This window comes from Bufo gargarizans, chromosome 4 (genome assembly GCF_014858855.1).
Source record: "Bufo gargarizans isolate SCDJY-AF-19 chromosome 4, ASM1485885v1, whole genome shotgun sequence".
Classification (NCBI taxonomy): Eukaryota; Metazoa; Chordata; class Amphibia; order Anura; family Bufonidae; genus Bufo; species Bufo gargarizans.
This window is the reverse complement of record NC_058083.1, coordinates 401,612,640-401,633,579: the sequence shown is the minus strand read 5'-3', so window position 1 is coordinate 401,633,579 and position 20,940 is coordinate 401,612,640. Positions and strand designations below refer to the sequence as shown.

The following is a 20,940-nucleotide window of genomic DNA, read 5'->3' as shown; positions in this document are numbered from 1 at the left end:
AAAACTGCACCCGACCGCGGACCAGGCGTGAGTCCAGGATATTGCTCACCTCATACTCCTCACGATTGCCCACTTGGACCGGACGGGGCCGAGGAACCGAGGAAGTGAAACGATTGCACACCAGTGGCTTCAACAGGGAGACATGAAACACGTTGGAGATCCGCATGCCAGGAGGAAGCGCAAGAGCATAGGCTACCGGGTTTACCCTGCGAAGCACTCAGAAGGGACCAACAAAGCGAGGCGCCAGCTTGGGAGTGGGCACTCGAAGGTTGAGGTTGCGGGTGGACAACCATACGCGGTCTCCGACCTGGTAGGAAGGAGCGGGCGCTCGTCTGCGATCAGCCTGGAGTCTCTGGCGCTGCGCAGAGACCTCAAGGGACCTCTGGATCTGTACCCAAGAAGCACGTAGGACGGAAAGGTGATCCTCCACAGCCGGAATATCCTGGGGAGAGAATACCTCCGGTAACACGGCAGGTTGGAACCCATAATTGGCCATGAAGGGAGACGTCCCAGAGGAAGAGTTCACCGCCGTGTTCCTGGCAAACTCAGCCCAAGGCAGGAGGTCAACCCAATTGTCTTGGTGATCGGAGACATAGCAACGAAGGAATTGCTCCAAGGCCTGATTGGATCGTTCTGCGGCCCCATTGGACTGAGGGTGGTAGGCCGAGGAGAAAGAGAGATGAATCCCCAACTGGGAGCAAAAGGCGCGCCAGAACCTGGACACAAACTGACTCCCCCGATCCGACACAATCTCCTTGGGCAAACCGTGCAACCGGAAGACCTCCCTGGCAAAAATCGAGGCCAACTCTTGTGCAGAGGGTAACTTCTTGAGAGGAACACAGTGGCACATTTTGGAAAACCGATCCACAATCATGAGAATGACCGTATGGCCTCGGGATGCAGGGAGGTCCACAATGAAATCCATCCCCAGGTGTGACCATGGACGCTCCCCGGTGGCTATGGGTTGCAAAAGGCCCAACGGAAGGTGCCGAGGGGACTTACTCTGGGCACAAACGGAGCATGCCGCTACATATGCGGCGATGTCGGAACGTAGAGAAGGCCACCAGAACAGACGTGAAACAGCCCAGGACAGCTGATTCTTTCCAGGATGCCCCGCGGCCTTGGAGTTATGGTAGGTTCGCAACAACCGAGTGCGCAACTCCTCAGGCACAAAACATCTGCCGTTGGGTCTCCCAGAGGGAGCACCAGATTGAGCCGCCAAAATCTGCTCACCCAGGGGAGAGGTCAGGCTGGTGCGAATGGCGGCCAGGATCTGATTCGGAGGTATGACCGAAGTCGGAATCGACTCCTCCCCGGACAGCTCGGAGTACTGCCGTGATAAGGCATCCGCTCTGATGTTCTTGGAACCGGGTAGGTAGGAGACCACGTAATTAAAACGTGACAAGAACAGAGCCCATCTGGCCTGACGTGGTGTCAATCTCTTGGCCTCAGAGAGGTAGGTCAGATTCTTGTGGTCCGTCAGGATGAGAACCGGAACCACCGAGCCCTCGAGCAAGTGCCTCCATTCTTTAAGGGCCTGCACGATGGCCAATAACTCCCTGTCACCAATCTGATAGTTGCACTCCGCGGAAGACAGTTTCCGGGAGTAAAACCCACAAGGAAGCAGAGGACCCTCTGGTGTTCTACGCTGAGACAGAAGGGCGCCTTCTCCCGTCTCAGACGCGTCCACCTCGAGAACAAAAGGCAACCCAGGGTTGGGATGCGACAGAATCGGAGCCGACACAAAGGCGGACTTTAAAGCCTCAAAAGCTCGGATGGCCTCGAGCGGCCAGACCTGGGGATTACTGCCCTTCCTGGTCAGATCCGTGAGAGGCTTGGCTAGCATGGAAAAGTCCCTGATGAACTTCCGATAATAATTGGCGAAGCCCAAAAAGCGCTGCAGGGCACGAAGACCACTGGGCTGGGGCCACTGTAAGACAGCCGAAACCTTCTCAGGATCCATGGAGAACCCCTCAGCGGAAATGATGTAACCTAAGAAGGTTACCTGGGATCGGTGAAATTCGCATTTCTCAAGCTTACCGAACAGCTTGTTCTCTCGTAACCGTTGCAACACTCGTCTGACATCCAGAATGTGGGCCACCTTGAGGTGTATAGTTTACAGAATAGGGTCATTTTTGGGTGGTTTCTATTATGTAAGACTCGCAAAGTGACTTCAGACCTGAACTGGTCCCTAAAAATTGGGTTTTGCTTCTACACTTCTAAGCCTTGTAACATCCCCCAAAAATAAAATATCATTCTAAAAATGATCCAAACATGAAGTAGACATATGGGGAATGTAAAGTAATAACTATTTTTGGAGGTATTATTATGTATTATAGAAGTAGAGAAATTGAAACTTAGAAATTTGCAATTTTTTCCAAATTTTAGGTAAATTTGGTATTTTTTTTATAAATAAAAATGATTTTCCCATGAATTTAATTGGGTAGATGTTTGGCGGGTTCAGAACCCGGATGAAACTATGTACTCTTGTTATTCAAAAACACACCAAACTTGGTCGAGAATATATATGATTTTTGGAAACAAAAATCTAATATCCCAAAATAGGATTAGGATAAAGTACATACCCATGGCTCTGTCAGACCATAGTGCAATGGTAATTGAGTTGGATTTGAATAAAAATAATATTTTGCCGTTGTTCAAATTTAATTCCCATTTGCTATTATTGATCTCAGATAAAGAGAGTATAATAGAGGAGTCAAAACAATTTTTCATGGAAAATAATGGTTCTGCCGGTAGACTTGTGGTTTGGGACACTTTCCAGGCATTCTTGAGGGGAGTACTGTTTAAAAAAGTAAATTACTGGAAAAAAAGTACTAGAGAGAACGGGAAGGTATTGGAGAAAAAATTGCAAGAGGCTGGAATGGCATGTATGAGATACCCTACTGTACTCAATAAGAGAGTTTGGGAGGAAGAACAGGAAAAGTTGAAGATATATCAATTAGAAAAAAGTAGAAAAGAATTGCTCCTTCAAGGGATTCGGTTAGCCTCAGAGGGTGAAAAGGTTGGTAAAATATTAGCAAGTATAGTGAGAAATCAAAAAGGGAAATCATGGATCGGTGCGATCAAATATAAAATGGGCAAATTATTTACCATACCCGAAGGTATTAAAAAAGTGTTCTGGGACTATTTCCAAGAGCTATATAAGTCCAGGGTACAATATTCAAAACAAGAGTTAGATTCATATCTAGATAAGATTGCTTTTAGTAGGATATCTGAGGTCCAAAAAGAATATCTGGAAAAAGAAATAACGGTGGCAGAAATAAACTTAGCTCTGGGGAAGGTTAAACTTGAGAAAACACCAGGTGGAGATGGGCTCCCCTTCGAAATATATAAAACCTTCTCCCAGGTTTTAGTTCCAGAATTAAAAATAACACTGGATGAGGCTCGAAAATTAGGCGATTTACCAAATTCTATGAAGGAAGCAATTATTACATTAATCCCAAAAAATGGGAAGGAACAAACAGATCCCGGCTCATATAGGCCAATATCCCTCTTGAATACGGATGTCAAAATTTTGGCAAAAGTCTTAGCGGATAGGCTCTCAAGGGTTATTAAAGTAATAATAAATAAAGATCAGACAGGATTTATACCGGGTAGAACAATATATTCCAATATAAGAAGGTTATTTCTTAACATCGAAGCCAATAGATCAGATGCAGGGGAGAAAGCAATACTCTCATTGGATGCCCAAAAGGCATTTGATTGCATTGAATGGGAGTATTTATGGGCAGTACTAAGGAGGTTTGGTATAGGGGAGGGATTTATAGGGTGGATTCAGTTAATATATCGTAACCCTAGGGCCAGAGTGGTTGTGGATGGGAGCTTGTCCCTGCCGTTTGCCCTATCACGTGGCACAAGGCAGGGATGCCCTCTCTCCCCACTGTTATTTGCAATTGCAATTGAACCCTTGGCAAATATAATAAGAAATGATAGGGAGATTAAAAGTTTTCAATATGTGGGTGGAGAAGAAAAACTGTTAATGTATGCGGACGATATTTTACTTTTTTTGCAAAACACTGGGGAACAGTTTAACAAAGTGGTAGAGATAATAGATAAGTTTGGTTTTTTTTCCGGTTTAAACATTAATTGGGGAAAATCACACATGTTATTATTAGGAGATGGGCAATTACAGGGAGATACACGGGTGCAATTTTAAAAAAACACGAAAATTTTAAATATCTTGGCATACAAATCTCCGGAAACATAGAAGAATATGAAAAATTAAATGTCCTCCCCTTAATAAAAGAATTAAGAACTAAAATACACATATGGAAAAGATTACCAATGTCAATGCAGGGTAGGGTAAATTGAATAAAAATTGTCTTTCTCCCAAAGATACTTTACGTACTGCAAAATGCCCCAGTGAGAATACCGCAGAACATCTTTAAATTATTTGATAGATTAATGGGGGACTTTATCTGGAAGGGTGCGATCCCTCGGATAAAGAAGGAAGTCCTTCAGCTTCCAGTGCAAGAAGGAGGACTAGCACTTCCCAATCTGTTTTTTTACTATTTAATAACACAATATGGGAACACAAAAGACAGTTTAGAGGGTGAAAAGGTTGGTAAAATATTAGCAAGTATAGTGAGAAATCAAAAAGGGAAATCATGGATCGGTGCGATCAAATATAAAATGGGCAAATTATTTACCATACCCGAAGGTATTAAAAAAGTGTTCTGGGACTATTTCCAAGAGCTATATAAGTCCAGGGTACAATATTCAAAACAAGAGTTAGATTCATATCTAGATAAGATTGCTTTTAGTAGGATATCTGAGGTCCAAAAAGAATATCTGGAAAAAGAAATAACGGTGGCAGAAATAAACTTAGCTCTGGGGAAGGTTAAACTTGAGAAAACACCAGGTGGAGATGGGCTCCCCTTCGAAATATATAAAACCTTCTCCCAGGTTTTAGTTCCAGAATTAAAAATAACACTGGATGAGGCTCGAAAATTAGGCGATTTACCAAATTCTATGAAGGAAGCAATTATTACATTAATCCCAAAAAATGGGAAGGAACAAACAGATCCCGGCTCATATAGGCCAATATCCCTCTTGAATACGGATGTCAAAATTTTGGCAAAAGTCTTAGCGGATAGGCTCTCAAGGGTTATTAAAGTAATAATAAATAAAGATCAGACAGGATTTATACCGGGTAGAACAATATATTCCAATATAAGAAGGTTATTTCTTAACATCGAAGCCAATAGATCAGATGCAGGGGAGAAAGCAATACTCTCATTGGATGCCCAAAAGGCATTTGATTGCATTGAATGGGAGTATTTATGGGCAGTACTAAGGAGGTTTGGTATAGGGGAGGGATTTATAGGGTGGATTCAGTTAATATATCGTAACCCTAGGGCCAGAGTGGTTGTGGATGGGAGCTTGTCCCTGCCGTTTGCCCTATCACGTGGCACAAGGCAGGGATGCCCTCTCTCCCCACTGTTATTTGCAATTGCAATTGAACCCTTGGCAAATATAATAAGAAATGATAGGGAGATTAAAAGTTTTCAATATGTGGGTGGAGAAGAAAAACTGTTAATGTATGCGGACGATATTTTACTTTTTTTGCAAAACACTGGGGAACAGTTTAACAAAGTGGTAGAGATAATAGATAAGTTTGGTTTTTTTTCCGGTTTAAACATTAATTGGGGAAAATCACACATGTTATTATTAGGAGATGGGCAATTACAGGGAGATACACGGGTGCAATTTTAAAAAAACACGAAAATTTTAAATATCTTGGCATACAAATCTCCGGAAACATAGAAGAATATGAAAAATTAAATGTCCTCCCCTTAATAAAAGAATTAAGAACTAAAATACACATATGGAAAAGATTACCAATGTCAATGCAGGGTAGGGTAAATTGAATAAAAATTGTCTTTCTCCCAAAGATACTTTACGTACTGCAAAATGCCCCAGTGAGAATACCGCAGAACATCTTTAAATTATTTGATAGATTAATGGGGGACTTTATCTGGAAGGGTGCGATCCCTCGGATAAAGAAGGAAGTCCTTCAGCTTCCAGTGCAAGAAGGAGGACTAGCACTTCCCAATCTGTTTTTTTTACTATTTAATAACACAATATGGGAACACAAAAGACAGTTTAGATAGTCAGGTGGGTAGGCAAGAATTAAATAGATGGGGATGGAAAGAGGAATGTAATCACTTAGAGGTGTTGGAGTCAGGTTTTTTGGGGAAAAAAATACTGGTAACAGGATATTAAATTTAGTAGAATATGTATGGGGGGGGGGGAATTAAGAAGATATTGGAGATTAAAGGGTTTTTGAAGTATACACCGATATGGAAAAATCTTAATTTAAAGGAATTGGAAACAATAAGAGATTATATAGATTGGGGGAAAATAGGAATGAAATACCTAGATCAGATTTTTGAGGAAGATAAGCTGAAGGACTTTAACATAATGGTGTTGGAATTTGGGATCCCCCATAGTGATATGTATAAATATTTCCAGCTTAGGAACACATTGCGGACAGTGGTACAGGAGGATAGGTATAGAAGGGAAAAATCTGATATGTTGGATAAGTTCATTGCAGTAGGGGAAGGAGGTGGAACAACCGCAAAGAGATATAGGCTTTTGATGGAGGGAAAAAGAAAAACGATTACAATGCTTGCTGTGAAAAAATGGGAGAAAGATCTAGATTCCTTTACAGAAGAAAAATGGAGAGATGCTCTTAGAAACTATGCGACAGTTTCGGATAGGGGTTCGCATAAGATTTCACAATTCTTTATAGTGCATAGATTACATCGATCTCCATGGATGTTGAAAAGAATGGGAGTGAGAGTAACAGATAAGTGTCCAAAATGCTGGGAGGAGAGAGCTGATTTGATACATTGTTTTTGGAGGTGTCCCAAGCTCCATAGATATTAGACAGAAATAATGGAAACCGTGTTTTTGCTCCTGAAGGTTCGGTTGCCCAATGATCCAGCAATCTGTATTTTAGGGGCAACTGAACATTTGAAGTTAAATAAAAAAATACGACTGGTTTTGAATAAAGTATTATTTCAGGCTAGACTCCTTATACTCAGGAAATGGATAAAGGTAGATTCACCGACGGTGGGAGAGTGGAGAAAAGCAATAGACAATCTAATTAAAGAAGAACGTGGGATGAAGAATTATACTAAAAAGTCACCAAATCTCGACCAGGTTTGGAAAAACTGGTTACTTTAGTTTTTTTTTTTTTTCCTTTCTTCCACGCCCCCCTCCCCTCCTTTTGGGGGTGGGAGGGAAATGGGAAAGAGGGGGATGGGGGTGGTTGGGAAAGGGGAGTAAGAAAGAAAGAAAAAATGAATTGTAATTATTAATTGTCAATAACTGTCTTTCATGTATTGCTGGAGCAATGTGTTCTTTTATGGATGTATTTATGAAATTGAAATAAAGATATATAAAAAAAAAAAGAAAAAAGATTTTTTTTTTTACTTCATTTTACCAGTGTCATGAAGTACAATATGTGACGAAAAAACAATCTCAGAATGGCCTGGATAAGTCAAAGCGTTTTAAAGTTATCAGCAGTTATCAGCAAAAATGGCCTGGTCCTTAAGGTGAAATAGGGCCTTAAGGGGTTAAGATCCAATGTATATGTATCTGCATGGGTTCAAACTTCACTCCTGGTATATCCATTCTTTAAAAACGCTGAAGGAAAGTACAGTTGGTCCTGGGAGCAAGCATTTCATTATCAGCCATCAAGATTCCATTATGAAAATTTGACTTTTTGCCCAAGTGGTTAAGGTTTTGGAAATAAAATGCAAAAGATTTGTATCTATTTGGGTGTAAACCCCTCCCCAAACTTGATGCTTATCTTGGGAATTCTGCCAAGTTTCATTCAAAAAAGCCAATCCTGGAATAACATTGAAGCTATTTTTGCATGGTCACAAAAACTTTCACCTGTCGCAAAAATGAACTTTATGTTAACAACACTGCATAAATTCCTGAGCTTTAAACTCTAATTGCTACTTAAAGCAAAGAAAATTAAGATTCAAAGTCAGTTATTGAAGAAAGAAATTGTATAAACCTACATAAAGAGCTTTGTTGTTATAACTGTTGAAACGCTGAAGGTGAAAACAGTTTACCCTCGGAGCAAGTGTTTTATTTTTAGCCATCAACATTTCATTATGGAAATTCAGCTTTTTGTGTATGTAGTCTCAAAATGCCAACCTAGGGTTCATTAAGAGCAAATGATAGTCATTGGTTCTTAGCATGGTGGCAAAAGGGTTAAGGATTTGGAAATAAAACCCATTAGATGCGTATCTATGTGGATGTGAACACCCCTCCAAGTGTAGGTTTACCTTTTGGAGGTCTGTCACATTTCCTGCAAAGGAGCCAATCCTGGAGCAACATTGAAGCTGTACAAGCATGGTCACAAGAACTTTCCCCTGTCGCAACAATGAACTTTATGTTATGACCAAGACATCAAATTCTTGGCTTTAGAGTCAAAATTGCTATTTAAGGAAAAGATAATTAAACTTTAAAGTTAGTTCATAAAGATAGAAATTGTTTAAACCAGTGGTGGGCAAACTTTTTTGTCAACTGAGCCAAATATCGCCAAAACCACGATTGTAATTTCTTTCGAGAGCCACATTTTTAAAACCTAAAATATATAAGAGGGTACATTGTTTTTAGTTTCAATAAGTTTTTATTGAGAATATTCAGCATGTAAGTATCCACATGGAGAATACAAATAACACAACTAATAAAAGAAAGACTTTAGAAAGATATTATTTATCGATAACGTTAAATTCTGTAAAATTTGCCTTACAAGAGAAAATTACATCCTGACAATGACTGACAAAGTCACAAACACTAATGTGAACAATGGCCTTGCATCTCCTTGGAAAGTTTGAGTAAGTCAGGTTTGTATGTTGTTGTTTTTAATTTTAGGCACGATTCCAGTTTCTCATCGTTGACACGATTTCTCAATTTACTCTTGATAAGGTTCATGCGTGAAAATGATTGTTCACATATATATGTAGACCCGAATACGGAAAGAACAGCAAACGCTAGTTTTTTCAGTTGACTATATGAGTACTATTCCAGGTGTTAAAAATCAAGATATCTTCCTTCTCCAGGTCTTTCAAAGCAGACCACTTGTGCTGTAAACTAAGTTCACATTTGTTTTTCTCCAATATTTCTAAATCAGCACAAAGACGAGCTCCACAGTTCTTTGTTTTTTAAATCCAGCAATTGTATTTCAAAGTTGCCAATGTTGTTATTAAAGGTAGAAAAATTTAATTCCGTTACAATAGCATCCAGAGGTTTTTTAACAAAGGCCAACGTCGCTTTGCTGTTTCTGAATTCCTGAAACCTCTTGAGAAAAGCTTCCCTCATATTTAAAAGTGCTGGGTTAAAACAGCAAATGTCAATATCAGAATTAATTTCTTGGCAATAATTTCAACAGGCTTGGAAAGTGAATCAAAGTTTCTCTTTCAAAATCTTGAGCAAAAACAGATAATTTGTTTTCAAACTAAATAACTTCTTCTAACATCTAAAAAATTGTGTTTCCTTTCCCCTGTAGTTTATGATTAAGCTGATTTAGATGGGACGTAACATCTACCATGAAATACAGTTTTTGGATCCACTGATCGTTTGTTAATTCTGGATAGTGAACACCCTTCTCAAGGAAAAATGCTTTCATTTCAAAACGTTTCCTCTTGATAACCAACGTACCTTGTTATGCAGCAGAAGATCTGCATACTCACTCTCCATTTCAACTAAAAATTCTTTAAGTTGGCGATGATTAAGAGCTTTAGCTATAATGGAGTTGATCATCTTAATCACCAATTCCATAACTTTGCACATTTCTTCTGGAAATGTCTGCGCACAAAGTGCTTCTTGATGTATGATGTAAGTATCTTGTGACTAATTTTTTCTTTCATAATAGCAACAAAATCTTTTCTTACGCCGGTCATACTTTTTGCCCCGTCTGTTGCAATTGAGACGATTTTATCGAGTGGAATATGATGTTTTTCAATGCATTCAATTACAGCATTTGCTATATCCTCTCCACGTGTTTGACCTTTCAGTGGCAATAATCCTAAAAGTTCTTCTTTAGGACCTGTAGTTGAGATAAATCTTACAAAAAGTGAAACTTGCACTGTATCATTTATGTCACCAGACTCATCAACTGCTGTTGATGAAGCTGAAACCCCTTTAAGATCATCAACTTGTTGGTTGGTTATATTGGAAGACATTTTGGCTGTTCTATTTTTCACTGTTTTAGCAGACAATGGCAACTAATTTTTTTTAGAATTTCTTCTTTGTTCTTAAAATCCCTAAATAACTCTTCCAATGCATTTATAAAACAACATTTTATGTATTTGCCATCTGTATATGGTTTGCCTCTCTTAGCAATCTCTTGACTAACCGCAAAACTTGCAAAATTAACATAGTTGGAAGATTGCACCCATTGATTAAACACAGAACTAGATTTTTCTTGACTCTTCAGAAGTTCATCAACTGTTTTCTTCCTTGCATCACCAACAGGATATTTATTACTAAATAACTAAATAGTGTTTAGTTGTAAAGTGTCTCTCCAAATTTGATTTCTTGTCATGCCCTAATTTTTCCTTACAAATAAGACAGGTCGGAAGGCCATTTACGTTTTGAATAAACGCAAAAGTCTCGGTCCATAAAAATGTTTCATTTTTTTAAAAAGCCACCAACACCAAACCAGCACCCTTACTCACATAAAACAAATAATATTGGATGACGCACTGTTAAGCATCTGTGGATGACCCACTGTTAAGCTTCTGTGGATGACGCACTGTTAAGCTTCTGTGAATGACCCACTGTTAAGCTTCTGTGGATGACGCACTGTTAAGCTTCTGTGAATGACCCACTGTTATGTATCTGTGGATGGAGCACTGTTCAGCTTCTGTGGTTGCTGCACTGTTAAGCATCTGTGGATGACCCACTGTTAAGCTTCTGTGGATGATGCACTGTTCAGCTTCTGTGGATGATGCACTGTTAAGCATCTGTGGATGACGCACTGTTATGTATCTGTGGATGATGCACTGTTATGCATCTGTGGATGACCCACTGTTAAGCTTCTGTGGATGACGCACTGTTAAGCTTCTGTGGATGACCCACTGTTATGTATCTGTGGATGGAGCACTGTTCAGCTTCTGTGGATGCTGCACTGTTAAGCATCTGTGGATGACCCACTGTTAAGCTTCTGTGGATGATGCACTGTTCAGCTTCTGTGGATGATGCACTGTTCAGCTTCTGTGGATGATGCACTGTTAAGTATCTGTGGATAATGCACTGTTAAGCTTCTGTGGTTGACGCACTGTTATGTATCTGTGGATGATGCACTGTTATGCATCTGTAGATGACCCACTGTTAAGCTTCTGTGGATGATGCACTGTTCAGCTTCTGTGGATGATGCACTGTTAAGCATCGTTGGATGACCCACTGTTAAGCTTCTGTGGATGACGCACTGTTATGTATCTGTGGATGACGAACTGTTAAGCATCTGTGGATGACCCACTGTTAAGCTTCTGTGGATGATGCACTGTTCAGCTTCTGTGGATGATGCACTGTTAAGCATCTGTGGATGACCCACTGTTAAGCTTCTGTGGATGACGCACTATTATGTATCTGTGGATGACGCACTGTTAAGCATCGTTGGATGACCCACTGTTAAGCTTCTGTGGATGACGCACTGTTATGTATCTGTGGATGACGAACTGTTAAGCATCTGTGGATGACCCACTGTTAAGCTTCTGTGGATGATGCACTGTTCAGCTTCTGTGGATGATGCACTGTTAAGCATCTGTGGATGACCCACTGTTAAGCTTCTGTGGATGACGCACTATTATGTATCTGTGGATGACGCACTGTTAAGCATCTGTAGATGACGCACTGTTAAGCTTCTGTGGATGACGCATTGTTATGTAACTGTGGATGATGCACCATTATGGGGGATCTGTGGAGGGCACTGTTATGTGGGGGATCTGTGGATGACGCTGTTATGTGGGGGATCCGTGGATGACGCTGTTATGTGGGGGATCTGTGGATGACGCTGTTATGTGGGGGATCTGTGGATGACGCTGTTATGTGGGGGATCTGTGGATGACGCTGTTATGTGGGGGATCTGTGGATGATGCTGTTATGTGGCGTATCTGTGGATGATACTGTTATGGGGGATCTGTGGAGGACACTGTTATGGGGGATCTGTGGAGGACACTGTTATGGAGGATCTGTGGAGGACACTGTTATGGGGGATCTGTGGAGGACACTGTTATGGAGGATCTGTGGAGGACACGGTTATGGGGGATCTGTGGAGGACAGTGTTATGGGGGATCTGTGGATGGCACTGTTATGGGATCTGTGGATGGCACTGTGTGCTATGACACATAGGGCCATGAGGGGGGCCAGCATAAGACACACATATAGCATCTTATGCTGGTCCCCCTCATGGCCCTATGTGTCCCTATGTGTCCCCTCATGTGTCATAAACTGCGCACATAACTGGCTTTCTGTGTAAAGTATTTTACTACTGTCTGAAACAAGCTCTCTCCTATTGATAAAATGCCCAGCCTCTGTACTCACTTTTACACTCACTGAAACAATCTATCTCCTATTGATAAAATGGCCAGCCTCTGTACTCACTTTCACTATGAATGCACGGTAGCGAGCGGGCCGGTGTTCTGCCACTTTTCTATACCCGGACAAAAGTCTATAACCAGAAGTGATGTAGCTGCACCGGAAGTCGCTCGCTGCAGTGCATTCATAGGAAAAGTGAGTACAGAGGCTGTCCATTTTATCAATAGGAGAGAGCTTGTTTGAGACAGTAGTAAAATACTTTACACACAAAGCCAGCTATGTGCGCGGGGCCACTTCAAATATAATGGCAGCATTTTCGGGTCGGCCAAATCGCCATATCGCATTTGGCGGTTATCGCGATTCAATTATTTTTTCGATATATCGTGCAACCCTAGTGTGCAGGATGGGGAGCCGCACGAAAGAGCCACATAGAAGGGTCTAAAGAACCGCTTGTGGCTTGCAAACCGCACTTTGCCGACCACTTGTTTAAACCTATAGAAAGAGCTGTGGTGGTATAACTGCTACCTTTGATATAAGCGTCCCATTTGCAGACTTTAACCAGGATGGCCAAGTGGTTAAGGCATTGGACTTAAGATCCAATGGATGTTCAAACCCCACTCCTGGTAGCCCTTTTCTTTAAAACGCTGAGGGTGATGACAACTAATACCCTGAGCAAGCTTTTTTGGGCCATCAACATTTCAATAATAATCTTCGGCTTTTTGTGTATGTAGTCTCATTATGCCAACCTAGGCTTCATCAAGAGCAAATTATCGCCATTTGTTCATTGGTACTTAGCAGGGTATCCAAGTGGTTAAGGCTTTGGAAATAAAATCCAATAGACGTGTATCCATATGAGTGTGAACCCCTCTCCAAGCGTAAGGATGTTTTTTGGAGTTCTGCCAATTTTCTACAAAGGAGCCAATCCTGGAATAACATTGAAGCTATTCTTGCATGGTCATAAAAACTTTCTCTAGTTGTCGCAACAATGATGTTTATGTTGTGACCACTAAATAAATTCTTTGGCTTTGCACACGCAATTGCCATTTAAGGCAAAGAGAATTACGTTTCAAAGTCATTTCTTAAAGATAGAAATTGTTTAAACCTATGAAAAGAACTGTGGTGTTATAACTGTTACCTTTACTAGCAAGGAAAAAAAGTTTATAGATTTTCACCATGCTGGCCGAGTGGTTAAGGCGTTGCACTTAAGATACAATGGATATATTTCCGCGTGGGTTCAAACCCCCCTCCTGCTATATCTCTTCTTTAAAAACGCTGAAGGAAAGTACAGTTGGTCATGGGAGCAAGCGTTTCAAGATTGCATTATTAAAATTTGACTTTTTCTGGATGCAGTCTCAAAATGTCAACCTTGGCTTAATCAAAAGCAAATTATAGCCATTTGTACATACCACCCTGACCAAGTGGTTAAGGTTTTGGAAATAAAATCCAAAAGATTTGTATCTATTTGGGTGTAAACCCCTCTCCAAACTTGAGGCATATCTTTGGAATTCTGCCAAGTTTTCTTCAAAGGAGCCAATCCTGGAATAACATTGAAGCTATTTTTGCATGGTGACAAAAACTTTCACCTGTCGCAACAATGAACTTTATGTTAACAACACTGCGTAAAATCCTGGGCTTAAAACTCAAATTGCTACTTAAAGCAATGAAAATTAAGATTCAAATTCAGTTATTGAAGAAAGAAATTGTAAAAACCTACATAAAGAGCTTTGTTGTTATAACTGTTAAAACGCTGAAGGTGACAACAGTTGACCCTCAGAGCAAGCGTTTTATTTTTAGCCATAACATTTCATTATGGAAATTCAGCTTTTTGTGTATGTAGTCTCAAAATGCCAACCTAGGGTTCATTAAGAGCAAATAATAGCCATTTGTTCATTGGTTCTTATCAGGGTGGCAAAATGGTTAAGGATTTGGAAATAAAACCCATTAGATGCGGATTCATGTGGGTGTGAACACCTCTCCAAGTGTGAGGTTTACCTTTCGGAGGTCTGTCACATTTCTGGCAAAGGAGCCAATCCTGGAGCAACATTGAAGCTGTACGAGCATGGTCACAAGAACTTTCCCCTGTCGCAACGATGAACTTTATGTTATGACCAAGACATGAATTCCTTGGCTTTAGAGTCAAAATTGCTATTTAAGGAAAGGATAATTAAGCTTTAAAGTTAGTTTATAAAGATAAAAATTGTTTAAACCTATAGAAAGAGCTGTGGTGCTATAACTGCTACCTTTGATGGCAAGCGTCCAACTTGCAGACTTGCACCAGGATGGCCTAGTGGTTAAGGCGTTGGACTTAAGATCCAATGGATATTTATCCACAAGGGTTCAAACCCCACTCCTGGTAGCCCTTTTCTTTAAAACGCTGAGGGTGATGAAACTAACACTCTGAGCAAGCTTTTTTCGGCCTTCAACATTTCAATAATAATCTTTGGCTTTTTGTGTACGTAGTCTAATTATGCCAACCTAGGGTTCATCAAGAGCAAATTATCAGCATTTGTTCATTAGTACTTAGCAGGGTATCCAAGTGGTTAAGGCTTTGGAAATAAAATCCAATGGACGTATATCCATATGTGTGTGAACCCCTCTCCAAGCGTAAGGATGCTTTTTTGAGTTCTGCCAAGTTTCCTACAAAGGAGCCAATCCTGGAATAACATTGAAGCTATTCTTGCATGGTCATAAAAACATTCTCTAGTCGTCGTAACAATGATGTTTATATTGTGACCACTAGATAAATTCTTTGGCTTTGCGCAAGCAATTGCCATTTAAGGCAAAGATAATTGCGTTTCAAAGTCATTTCTTAAAGATAGAAATGATATAAACCTATGTAGAGAACTGTGGTGTTATAAATGTAACTTTTAATTGTAAGGAAAAAAAAAATCCAAGACTTTCACCAGGATGGCTGAGTGGTTAAGGCATTGGACTTAAGATCCAATGGATATATATCCGCATGGGTTCAAACCCCACTCCTGGTGTACCTCTTGTTTAAAAATGCCAAAGGAAAGTACAGTTGGTCCTAGGAGCAAGCGTTTCATGATCAGCCATGAAGATTGCATTATTAAAATTTGACTTTTTCTGGATGCAGTCTCAAAATGTCAACCTTGGGTTAATCAAAAGCAAATTATAGCCATTTGTACATACCACGCTGACCAAGTGGTTAAGGTTTTGGAAATAAAATCCAAAAGATTTGTATCTATTTGGGTGTAAACCCCTCTCAAAACTTGAGGCATATCTTTGGAATTCTGCCAAGTTTTCTTCAAAGGAGCCAATCCTGGAATAACATTGAAGCTATTTTTGCATGGTGTCAAAAACTTTCACCTGTCGCAACAATGAACTTTATGTTAACAACACTGCGTAAAATCCTGGGCTTAAAACTCAAATTGCTACTTAAAGCAATGAAAATTAAGATTCAAAGTCAGTTATTGAAGAAAGAAATTGTAAAAACCTACATAAAGAGCTTTGTTGTTATAACTGTTAAAACGCTGAAGGTGACAACAGTTGACCCTCAGAGCAAGTGTTTTATTTTTAGCCATCAACATTTCATTATGGAAATTCAGCTTTTTGTGTATGTAGTCTCAAAATGCCAACCTAGGGTTCATTAAGAGCAAATAATAGCCATTTGTTCATTGGTTCTTATCAGGGTGGCAAAATGGTTAAGAATTTGGAAATAAAACCCATTAGATGCAGATTCATGTGGGTGTGAACACCTCTCCAAGTGTGAGGTTTACCTTTCGGAGGTCTGTCACATTTCCGGCAAAGGAGCCAATCCTGGAGCAACATTGAAGCTGTACGAGCATGGTCACAAGAACTTTCCCCTGTCGCAACGATGAACTTTATGTTATGACCAAGACATGAATTCCTTGGCTTTAGAGTCAAAATTGCTATTTAAGGAAAGGATAATTAAGCTTTAAAGTTAGTTCATAAAGATAAAAATTGTTTAAACCTATAGAAAGTGCTGTGGTGCTATAACTGCTACCTTTGATGTCAAGCGTCCAACTTGCAGACTTGCACCAGGATGGCCGAGTGGTTAAGTCATTGGACTTAAGATCCAATGGATATTTATCCACAAGGGTTCAAACCCCATTCCTGGTAGCCCTTTTCTTTAAAACGCTGAGGGTGATGAAACTAACACTCTGAGCAAGCTTTATTTGGCCTTCAACATTTCAATAATAATCTTTGGCTTTTTGTGTACGTCGTCTTATTATGCCAACCTAGGGTGTGAAACGCTCTCCAAGCGTAAGGATGTTTTTTGTTTTGGAGTTCTGCCAAGTTTCCTACAAAGGAGCCAATCCTGGAATAACATTGAAGCTATTCTTGCATGGTCATAAAAACATTCTCTAGTCGTCGTAACAATGATGTTTATATTGTGACCACTAGATAAATTCTTTGGCTTTGCACACGCAATTGCCATTTAAGGCAAAGATAATTACGTTTCAAAGTCATTTCCCAAAGCTAGAAATTATATAAACCTATGTAAAGAACTGTGGTGTTATAAATGTTACTTTTGATTGCAAGGAAAAAAAAGTTCATAGACTTTCACCAGGAAGGCCGAGTGGTTAAGGCATTGGATTTAAGATTTAATGGGTATGTATCCGCGTGGGTTCAAACCCCACTCCTGGTATATCTCTTCTTTAAAAACACTGAAGGAAAGTACAGTTGGTCCTGGGAGCAAGCGTTTCATGATCAGCCATCAAGATTGCATTATTAAAATTTGACTTTTTCTGAATGCAGTCTCAAAATGTCAACCTTGGGTTAATCAAAAGCAAATTATAGCCATTTGTACATACCACGCTGGCCAAGTGGTTAAGGTTTTGGAAATAAAATCCCAAAGATTTGTATCTATTTGGGTGCAAACCCCTCTCCAAACTTGAGTCGTATCTTTTGAATTCTGCCAAGTTTCCTTCAATGCGAAAAGAAAAAAGATTTTGAAGACGGGGTATTCTGCACGAATTGTACAGAAACAGGGGAGTAGGGGTAAAGGTGATGAAGAAGGCGCCAAGGGATGACCACAATATTGGGGAGAATGTATATAATATGTGTATATAGAATATATATAAAAGATGGAGAAGAATAGGCAGCTCCCCAAAAAACCCCAAGAAAAAAGGGGGGGAAAAGAATCAGTACCAACTGGTGGACTGAAATATAAGTAAGGTTGCTGATGAGGCAGGTATCACAGGAGTCTTAATGATACCCAGGGGGCGCCACAGAGTCTCCAGTGTAGACAATGAAGTTGTAGTGGATACACTATAGAATTGTTACACTTACTTCACCGGGGAGGAGGTATAGGATAAAGCTCAAGACACCTATACCTCAACCTCCCCCGCCGAGATCGCTTCAAATGATGTGATGATGGCTTCCTGGTACACAAAAAAGATGACACCGGGGCTCCAATGTAGTTAGGAAGTTTATTTATTCAGCTCTACGCGTTTCGGGAATATATGCCTTTCTCAAGAGCATGTACATATAATACAAAGACACAAACTTATATAGGGGATACAAACACATGGCATAGGGTCATCCTCCTTAGGGGAGGGGAAAAGGTTAAAGACATGGGGTTACTTCCTGTCTAATGTGTTATTCACTGCTTGTAGTGGGAAAACCTGATCCCTTCCAAAGATTCCCATTTGTTTATTGTAAGGAGTTCCCAATATATTCATAAATAGGCATTATTTAAATGCCTGTCCCTAAAAATCAAGGGAAGTGATGGGACCGGAAGTCGATGTGTCCTGCGTTCCACTGTGGAACGCAAGAGTTTCCAGTCTGTATATTGTTATGGAGCTCAATATGAGCTTGGGGCAGATGGGGACATGTTCCTTGGATATTTGTAAGTCGATGCGCTTTCATTTTTGAGCGCATCGACTGGGTCACTGATAAAGTGGGACTGTGTTCCGAAAAAGACGCTCCGATGCGTTCCACTGTGGAACGCACCATACAGGAAGTGAACCATATCAATCCCGATGCGTTCCACAGTGGAACGCACCGGACAGGAAGCAGTCCGCATCAAATGCACAGTGCTTCGCTGCAGGAGCACAGGGGCGGATTCAGGACCAGGGAAGTACGCCCCATTCGATTGTAGGTGGGAGGAGAAATGTATTTCAACTATGGGTGGACTATACGATTTTTAGGGGTATATAATTGAATACATTTAAATAGGATTGAATGTATATTTAAGAGAAATAAAAACTATTAACTATTTAGGAGAAATAGAGACTATACATAAAATAAATCACTTTAAAAGTGAAATAAAATGAAATAAAGGGACAAATATATCTAAAAAATATATATGATATATAAAAGTACACTTGATGTATACATAAGAAACGGGGGGGGGGGGGGGTTGCCTCAAATATAAAATATAGTATATATTATATCACATTGTATATATGTATAAAGAGATCAATGCACAGTTTGAGTTATTAAAGCGGACTGGTTGGAGGGGGTTTGGTGTATAAAAGAATATATATATAGTCAGCGTAATAAATTAGGGGGGTGGGGAAAGGGAAGGGTGAAGGGTATGTATAAATAAGTATATATAAATAAATAAATTGGATTGATGTTAAATGGGTTGATGTTTAGGTGGTTATCAATCTTACGTAGATTTTTAGTAGTTGCTATATTCTAGGGATTCGTTTAGACCAAAAGGAATTAGGCTATTAAACCGGAAGATCCAATACATCTCCTTCCTACATAGTTGTTGGAAGGATTTCGGGACCCATTCAATGGGAGTCAGACGTAGGAGTGACGTATCACCATCATGTTTCAATGCAAAGTGTCTTGAGACACTATGCTTATCATACTTTTTCCGGATGTTGGAATGGTGGGGATTGAGTCTTTCTCGGATGCTTTGGGTGGTCCGACCTATATACTGTAGCCCACAGGGACATTCCAGCATGTAGACTATATTTGTAGTGCCGCAATCCATATAACTTGAAATGGGAATTCTTTCTTTCGACGAGTTGATGGTTACCTCGTCTGTGCCATTAGTGATGGTGAGGCAGCATTTGCACCGTGTGTGCCCACATTTGTAGGATCCCTTGGGTTTCTCTACGGATTCCAGGGGTTTTGTTCCGGATATAGTGGCAGTACTAAGTTTGTTTAGCTTCGGACGGGATGGTGCTAGAATCTGCTTTAAAGTCTTGGCTCTACGGAATGTCATGTGTGGTGTCTTTGGTATTGATTTACTCAAAATGGGGTCCTTTAATAGTAAAGGCCAGTGTTGTTTTAAAATTGCTGTAATTGAGTTGTGAGATGATGTATATCGGGTGATAAAATTATAAATATACTGATTATTCTCACTGGGTTGTGTTTGGTGTTTTGGTCGTAGACACTCTGTCTGGGTAATTTTCCCGACTTTATTAATGGAATCTGAAATCAGGCCCTCTGGATAACCCTTCTCTAAGAACCTAGACTCTATAATTTTTAATTGGTCTTTAAGGGTCGCATCGTTGGAACAGTTTTTTCTGACCCGCCTCATTTGGCCATACGGTATATTCCGTTTCCACTTATGGTAGTGGCAGCTTTTATAATTCAGATAGCTGTTGGCATCGACTTCTTTAAAATACGTGCTCGTCTCAATTCTATCATTATTGATGGTTAATTTCAAATCGAGGAAGACGGTAGTCGAGGAATCCATCTGCGCAGTAAATTTCAAATTCCAATCGTTATGATTAATGTGTGAAATGAGATTGTCTAGTGTGTCTCTTTGTCCTTCCCAGATGAAAATGATATCATCAATATACCGTCTATAAAGTTTAATGTTGGGATGATCCAGTAGGCCAAACGTTTCTTCGAATGCCCCCATGAACAAATTAGCGTATGATGGCACAAATTTCGTGCCCATCGCTGTCCCACGGTTCTGAATATAAAAACCGTCATTATAGGTAAAATAATTATGATTTGGGATAAAATTTATTGAATCTAAAATACAGCTAATTTGTTTCGGTGGCATATAGGGGTCCATGGAAAGAAATTTATTGATTGCTTGAATGCCCAAAGTGTGTATGATATTGCTATATAGAGAGGATACGTCTAAAGTTACCCATATCATATCTTTACACCATTCGAAGTTTTTCAATATTGTAATAAGATGACTGGAGTCTCGTAGATAAGATGGTAAAGTTACTACATATTTCTGTAGGAGACAATCAATATAAGCAGAGAGGTTAGATGTGATGGAGTCTATCCCTGATATTATTGGTCGACCGGGGGGATTGGTCAATGACTTGTGGATTTTCGGTAGATAATAAAAATATGGTATACATGGATGTTCTATCAAGAGATGTTTCCTTTCTTTTTTGGTAATGATGTTGTCTGTGTATCCTTTTTCTATAAGGCCCTCTAATAGTT

The 20,940-nt window shown here is 40.0% G+C and overlaps 4 non-coding genes across 4 annotated transcripts; all 4 read left to right on the top strand.

Annotated features, from left to right (window-relative positions):
• Nucleotides 1-14,858: 14,858 nt before the first annotated feature.
• Nucleotides 14,859-14,941, top strand: TRNAL-UAA. Its single transcript has one exon. It is a non-coding gene; the product is annotated as a tRNA-Leu (tRNA).
• A 545-nt stretch (nt 14,942-15,486) lies between these two features.
• On the top strand, nt 15,487-15,569 carry TRNAL-UAA. The gene has a single exon. It is a non-coding gene; the product is annotated as a tRNA-Leu (tRNA).
• A 1,034-nt stretch (nt 15,570-16,603) lies between these two features.
• Nucleotides 16,604-16,686, top strand: TRNAL-UAA. Its single transcript has one exon. It is a non-coding gene; the product is annotated as a tRNA-Leu (tRNA).
• Nucleotides 16,687-17,132: 446 nt separating this feature from the next.
• Nucleotides 17,133-17,215, top strand: TRNAL-UAA. The gene has a single exon. It is a non-coding gene; the product is annotated as a tRNA-Leu (tRNA).
• Nucleotides 17,216-20,940: the final 3,725 nt, after the last annotated feature.